The sequence below is a fragment of the Talpa europaea genome, assembly GCF_964194135.1.
Source record: "Talpa europaea genome assembly, chromosome: X".
Classification (NCBI taxonomy): domain Eukaryota; kingdom Metazoa; phylum Chordata; class Mammalia; order Eulipotyphla; family Talpidae; genus Talpa; species Talpa europaea.
The window spans coordinates 9,255,530-9,262,494 of record NC_140081.1 but is presented as its reverse complement, the minus strand read 5'-3'; positions in this window follow the sequence as shown (position 1 = coordinate 9,262,494).

Below are 6,965 nucleotides of genomic sequence, written 5' to 3'. Positions count from 1 at the left end.
GTTGGATGGGCCACTCATTAGACTACTGCATATTCTGCTTTAAAATAGAGAAAACAGTACACAGGAAACATTACACTCCTTTTCCCTTCACTGGCTATTTCAGCTAATGGGCCTGTTGGATTAGTCACTTTGCTAATGAGTAGTTTTACCCTGGGCCTCAGTAAGCCAGGCCAGAGAGGGGCCCTGCAAACTCTTGGAAAACCTCATGAAAAGTCCTGTTTTTGTTGACCCATTAGCAGAGAGGTGAGACGTGCCAGAGACCAATGTTTATATATTGGAGCTATATTTGGAAATTTAATTGTTTTTCTAAAAATCTCAATTGAGAAAATTTAAGGCTTTTATAATAATGGAATCAAAATAGCACATTCCAAGACCTAATATGTTCTTATTTTTCATTGGCCTCTAAAATTTTCATAGTCCAAAAAAGCAAGCAAGGGAAAAAACTGTTTCACCAGATCCTCTATATCAGTGGTTCTCAACCAGGGGCGACTGTGTCCCCCAGAGGACACATGATCACGTGTAGGGGCATTTCCTATGGTCACTGCTGGAGTGAGCATTCTACTGGCATCTAGTGGGTAAAGGACAGGAATGCGACTAAACATCCCACAATGCACAGGGCATCCTCCATGACAAGGAATTGTCCTGCCCCAAATTTGAATTGTGTAGAGGTTGAGAAACCATTAAAATTACAGCTCCATTAGCAAGGAAATTAGTGTTAAGTAATCTTCACAATTTTGCAATTTGAAAAACACACTCCAATGATGTTAGGTGCCCCTAATCCTCTAATTTACTAATATCACTATAAATCACTCATTAACTATTATTGGCTTAGAGTTTGTGGCATCTTGGAGATGGCAAGTTGATTTCATTTTCTGTGCATAATCAATGTTTTTCAAAATAGAAACCAGGCGAATTTGTTCAGATGGAATAAAATCATTTTGGAGCACATGGTATCTTTTTTTTTTTAATTAACTCTCTAATCAAAAGCATTTTCCCTTCAGATTGTGGTTCTAACTTAAGAAATATCCAGCCCAAAAGGAAGTGGTCTGAGGTTCAGCATGCAGACTGAGATGAGGGTAGAGAATTAGCATCTTAACCATTAGCCACTGCAAAGAATAGATGAGAACCTAGTGCTGTTTGGGAAGGATTTTACCAGACACAAAGATATTAAATGCCCTGTCTCATTTCTGCCCCAAATAGTTCTGACTTGAACTGGGTTCTCAAGGTATCTTCGAATAAGGAGGAAAAAAATCTGTTCTGGGAATTGATTACTGTACTACCTACTGAGGTTTGCTGTTGTAAGAAGAGGCCAAGAGTGACTTGCTCACAGTGTTAAGTCAGTAAGGGACATGTTGTGCTTGTAAAAAACCCTTTTGTTAAAACTTACTCTGTGCTGGAGAAGCAGGTTCAGGAGGATTCAAAGAGCTATTACAGAACCTAAAAGCCTTTTATGGCACAGGAAAGTCAGTCTGGAATTGAAATTAATGAAGATCCTGGAACAGCATAGATGAATCTTCTGGAAGGGCTAAAGATAGAGAAACTATTTTAAGGTCAATCTCCAAGAAGATGGAGAAAACAAATGTGGCCAGGTAGAAGGAAATGCCAACCTCTACAAATTAATTATCCAAAAGAAGGACTTTATTTCTTGGAAAAACTGACCATATGCAAATTTGCAGCTCCAAATACCATTCTTTTAGAATGAGTCTTTTAGGTATGATTCTTTTAGAATGAGTCTATTAGAAGAGTCAGATCAAGGGCCTCACCTATTCAGGGGTTTGAAGAGCTCTTGATAGGTTGTTGAAATTTCTGCTCTTCTCCAAAGGAATGTTCCTAGAAGCAGAAATCTGTCTGCTTAGACTGACAAAACTACAATGATGAAGAGTTCAGGGGGCTCCAAGCTGCAGGATGTTAACCAGGTTGTCCAACTAAGGAATAAACAGTGGATGAAACTCACTGCCAAAGTTGTGCAACCGGCCTGTGTGGGCCATCAGAGCCCAGCAGCCAGCCAGGGAAGTGGGTGGGTGAATGTGTGTTACAGCTGATCTGCCACTCTGGCCCACCAGCAGTGGGCTCTCCTACCCATACTTTAAAAAACTCATTTCTGAGCCAATGCAGAACCCAAACCCCCTAGCATGCTGGAGAGTTGGTGTCAGTCTACTTCCACAAAACCAGCTGTTAAGTAACTAAACAATAAGTCACTAAAAATGCCAACAATTTTTGTTATGGAATCTCCTTTTTGAAGATAAACCAAACAATGGTTTATCTTAATCAGTGAGATGAGAACAAAAGGTGGGAATGAAAACAGCAGAAAGTATTGAGGTAGTATTCGAAAGCAACAGAGTAAATCAAGAAGAAAAAGGAATTTAATGTGGAAGAAACAATTCCAACAAGGGTTAGCAGGAGAATAAAGATACCCTAATGGGAAATAAAGCAAATGATAATACCTAGCACTTATTTGCCTCTTACTCTGCCAGAGTGTTAGGTGCTTTTATTATCATTATTATATTGGCTTTTCCTCACAGCTGTATAAAGCTGGTCCTGTTACCCTACCATTTGGGAGATGAGAATCTGAGAAGCAAAGACTTGAAGTAACGTGCCCACGTTCCCACAACTACAAAATAGTGGTGCTGGGATTTGAACCCATGTCTGCCTGCCTGCAAAATCTAAGCTATTAAACACTTTCTTCTACTGGCATAAACTTTCTGGCTCGATGGTGGAGTAGCATGCCCCAGGGGGATGGTGCAAATTTCATCACTTGGGTTTTAGACTGAACAAAATATTAGTATGTGTGTCATAGGAAGTAATCTCTAATAGCTCAGGGGTGGGTTAAAATAATATCTGGAACTTCCATTTCTGAATGTTAAGGATTCTTAATCAACAGCACTATCATATTGGTGGAGCCCACTGCAGTATTTGTAGCACGCGTGCTCGTGCGCACACACACCCACACCTCCCCCCTCCACACACACACATTCTCATCTGATCCTTACTGAGCCCTTGTGCGGTAGGCAGGCTGCCTATTTCCATGCCTCCTCTCAAAGCTATGATGGACAGTCCCATCCGAATGGAAGCATTGCTAAGTTACTTATCATCAAAAATATGTGGGAGGAGGGGGATATGTGATTCCAAAAAAGTTGCTTATTTCAACCCTGAGCAGTTCATAGGAGTTTATAATTTATTTCCATAACAGTGTGATTGCTTCCTTTTCAACAAGGTTTTGACTCACTCCGAGGAATGTATTCCATTACAAGTCTGTTGGCTTCGGGCTTTATGTAGAACCAGTTGGTTGCCTTGACTACAGGGACTAACAAAATACAAACCATGAACTCTTTCAAGATTGGTCACTGACTCGCTTCTAACAGTGCACTTCAGAACTGTGGGAGCTGGTGGTGTCTCTGAAGGTGTCTCTGAAGGTGGTGTCTCTGAAGCATATATATATGCTATATATATATATATATATATATATATATATTCATATCCTCAGTCATTCCAGGGGGTTCCTCCCTCTAGTTTTGAAAATAATCTCAAGACATATGCTTTGGGTTCAAGGGAACCTTGGACACAAGGCTTTTTGTCTCTGTGGCTAACGAGTGTTCAGAGAGCAGATTCAGCCATGTTCATCCAGTCTTTACACACTTGCATTTCCAGAAGGGGAGGACGGGGCCTCCCTGGTGGCGCAGGGGTGAAAGTCTCAGCGCTATCAAGCAATGGCCAGCCACTGCAACATGAGTTCGATCCCCGGCCAGGGAGGTGACCCACATGGCACAGCAGACCTCTCCTGTCTCCTCCCTGCTGCTTCCCTCAGCAGTGTATCTCAGGAGAGTTGCCTGTTCTGCTCATCACTCTGTCTCTGGTGAATTCTCTCTCCCCCACACCTCTGGCCTGCGCCCCAGTTCTTGTATGCATAAATAAATAAATCTTAAAAAAAGAAGGGGAGGATGGGAGCAAAGGGCGGGGTAGGGGGTCTCAATGGCCTATGATGAGGGATCATGTTGGTGCTTTGGTGATAACGTCTGTAGAAGTATAGAAGTGTTAACCTATATAACTAAATCATGCTATAAATTCATGCTACCTCGATACACAATAAAAAAAGATACAACTTTCATTTCCATCATATCAAATCAATTTTAGCTGTTTGAGGCAAAAAAAGAAAAGGAAAAAGATTATATACTTAAGTTAACTAATGGTTTGATATAGTACAACTCCACAGAATTATTACTTAAGAAACTAACTCTCATCAGAAGATGTACATACACAAGAGTTCTGGTGCACAGTTTCCAATGTGGGGAGGGGTTCTCCACACAGACAACAAGCACTTCTCTGGGTATCCTTCAATTTAATTCAATTCTGACATTCTCTACCCAGAGATACTATCGGTTCCATAAGTTAAGGGTTCAGTCCACATGACTGTCCCCTTCCCTATTTCAGATGTCAGTGACAAGCCCACTTTGTTACCTGTGCTTCTCTCTGGCTACAGATTAGAGGTTCTAATGACCACCTTCTTGGCAACTCAATTCGTGACCAGTTACAAGGGTGACCAGTTGCTGGTTTAGCTGTACTTCTGACCTACTGGTTATATAAATCAAAAGTTTCAAGCCTCCCTGGTGGCTCAGGGGTTAAAGACAGTGCTATCAAGCTATCGCCAGGCACTGCGGCATGAGTTCGATCTCCAGCCAGGGAGGTGACCCACATGGAGCAGCAGACCTCTCCTGTCTCCCTGCTGCTCCCCTCGCAGTGGATTTCAGTAGATCTGCCTGTAATGCTCCCCACTCTGTCTCTGGTGAATCCTCTAACCACCACCCCCACCTGCACCTCTGGCTTACACCCCAGTTCTTGTATGCATAAATAAATCTTTATTATTTATAAATATTGGATTCAATTAATTTGCAAGGGCAGCTCACAGAACTCAGAGAAAAATGTTTTACTATTTTAGACTTGTGGTTTAGGGCCTCCCTGGTGGCGCAGCGGTTGGGCGCTGGGTTGCGAGGCTGCCCGCGGCCTCTGCGGCGCCGGTTCGATCCCCGGCTGCTCCCCGGCCACCGGAGGAGGGTCCCACATGGCGCGCAGACCTCTCCTGCCGCCCGCTGCTCCCCTCAGCAGTGTACTTCGGTCCTTCTGCCTGCTCTGCTCCCTGCTCTGGCTCTGGTGAATTCTCTCACCCTCCCACGCTTCTGACTGTGCCCAGTGCTTGTATAAACAAACAAACAAACAAACAAACAAACAAACAAACAAACAAACAAATAAATAAATAAATAGACTTGTGGTTTATTATAAAAGGATGTGATAAATGATGCAGATGACTATCCACATGGATTCCCTACAAGTGTAGGTAAGGTTAGGGGAAAGGGAACTGAGCTTCCATGCTCTCCCCAAGCACACCGCTCTTCCCAAATCCCCCCTTAGTCATCAACTATCCTTGGCTTACAGGGCTGAGAAGCTCCAGTGCCTGTCCCCTCCCTGGAAGTCAGGAAGAGGGGCTTTACTTTCTGAACTTCTAAGCACTCAGTTGGATCCCCTGGCAACTAGCCCCCTTCTTAGGGTCTTTCCAGTCACTTCATTAACATAATAAAAAGCACCTTAAAAACTCTCAGCATTGAGGAAATTCCAAGGGTTTTAAGAACTCTGCCAGAAACTGGGACAAAGACCAAATAGACATTTCTTCTTACAAATTACAATATCACAAGAGCATTATGTTTGAATTTTGAAAAACAAGAATTTCTAAGATACCATAAAACCTCACTGGTTATGGCTAAATGAGGAAAGAGAGGCAAGGAAGTTTAATTTGATACAGTTTTTCTAAACTGTGGTAAGTCTGTTTTCCTTTGCTCAGCATCCACAAAACTTAGATAACAATCTGACTCTCCCAGAGTAACTATGCTTCACCCCACCCTCAGCAGTGTAACCCAAGTATAGTTGACCTCACTCTCTTCCAGGTAAGGATATGTGACAGGAACCTGGTCAGTCAGTCATGCACCTCACTGACTATGGGGATTGGGACACAGAAAGTCATGTGACCAAAGCCAGGCCAATCTGAGCCAATAAGACTCAATGACACAATTTTGTTGGCCTTCCTGAGATAGTGGGATGTTCTGTTGGCGTGGCTGAAGCTTCAAGCTGTTGGCAGCCATCTTACTACCATGAGGAGACAGTCACTAGAGAATGGAGTCTACTTAGAGGAAAAACAGAGGAGAGATGGAAAGGGCAAGACTGATTTCTGATGACAAGGGTTGCTAGGTCAAGTCTTGCCTGAGGTCTCTCCTTGGACTTTTTAGCTTTTTGGCCAACAAATTCATTTTATCCTTATTTTTAGTTTAATTGGATTTGTTATTTGCAACCAAAGAAGTCCTGATTAAAAGAGAAATATAAATTATTTTAATAAATTCAATAATTAAATCTAAGTTAAAAATTAAAAGAGATCTCCAGGGACCCTGTTTCAATGAGAAGATAATTATGGTGTCTAGTAAGTCTAATTAATTCCCTTGTAATCAATCCCTTGGGGGAAGTTTATTTGCTTAAATATTTTAGAGATCTCTACAATCTTATTTATGATTTTAATTTGTGTTCCTGAGAAATAGTTTGCTCAGAAAGGATTCATTCTGATTTCCATCTTAACTAAAACAAACTAAACTAAAGCAGTAGGATTTCATTGTAGAAGACACACGAGGTCTTTCTCAGTCTAATGAATAATTGGATGTACTGATATCCTGAACTCGAATTGGACGACACTGAAAATTCCAAAAGAAAAACTCAAAACATATTATTTTTTTGGCATCGGGATCAAGGCAAGGTATTATTATGTTTAATAAACTTCTGCTCCATAAGTCACTGCAAAAGTCTTTTTGCTTTTTTAATTATAAGATATTTGGAGACCCTGCCAAAAAGAACCTTCACAGCAATATTATTAACTTGTTTTTCCTTAAACATCTTCAGGAACTTAAACAAATTTTCCTATTCATTACTACCCA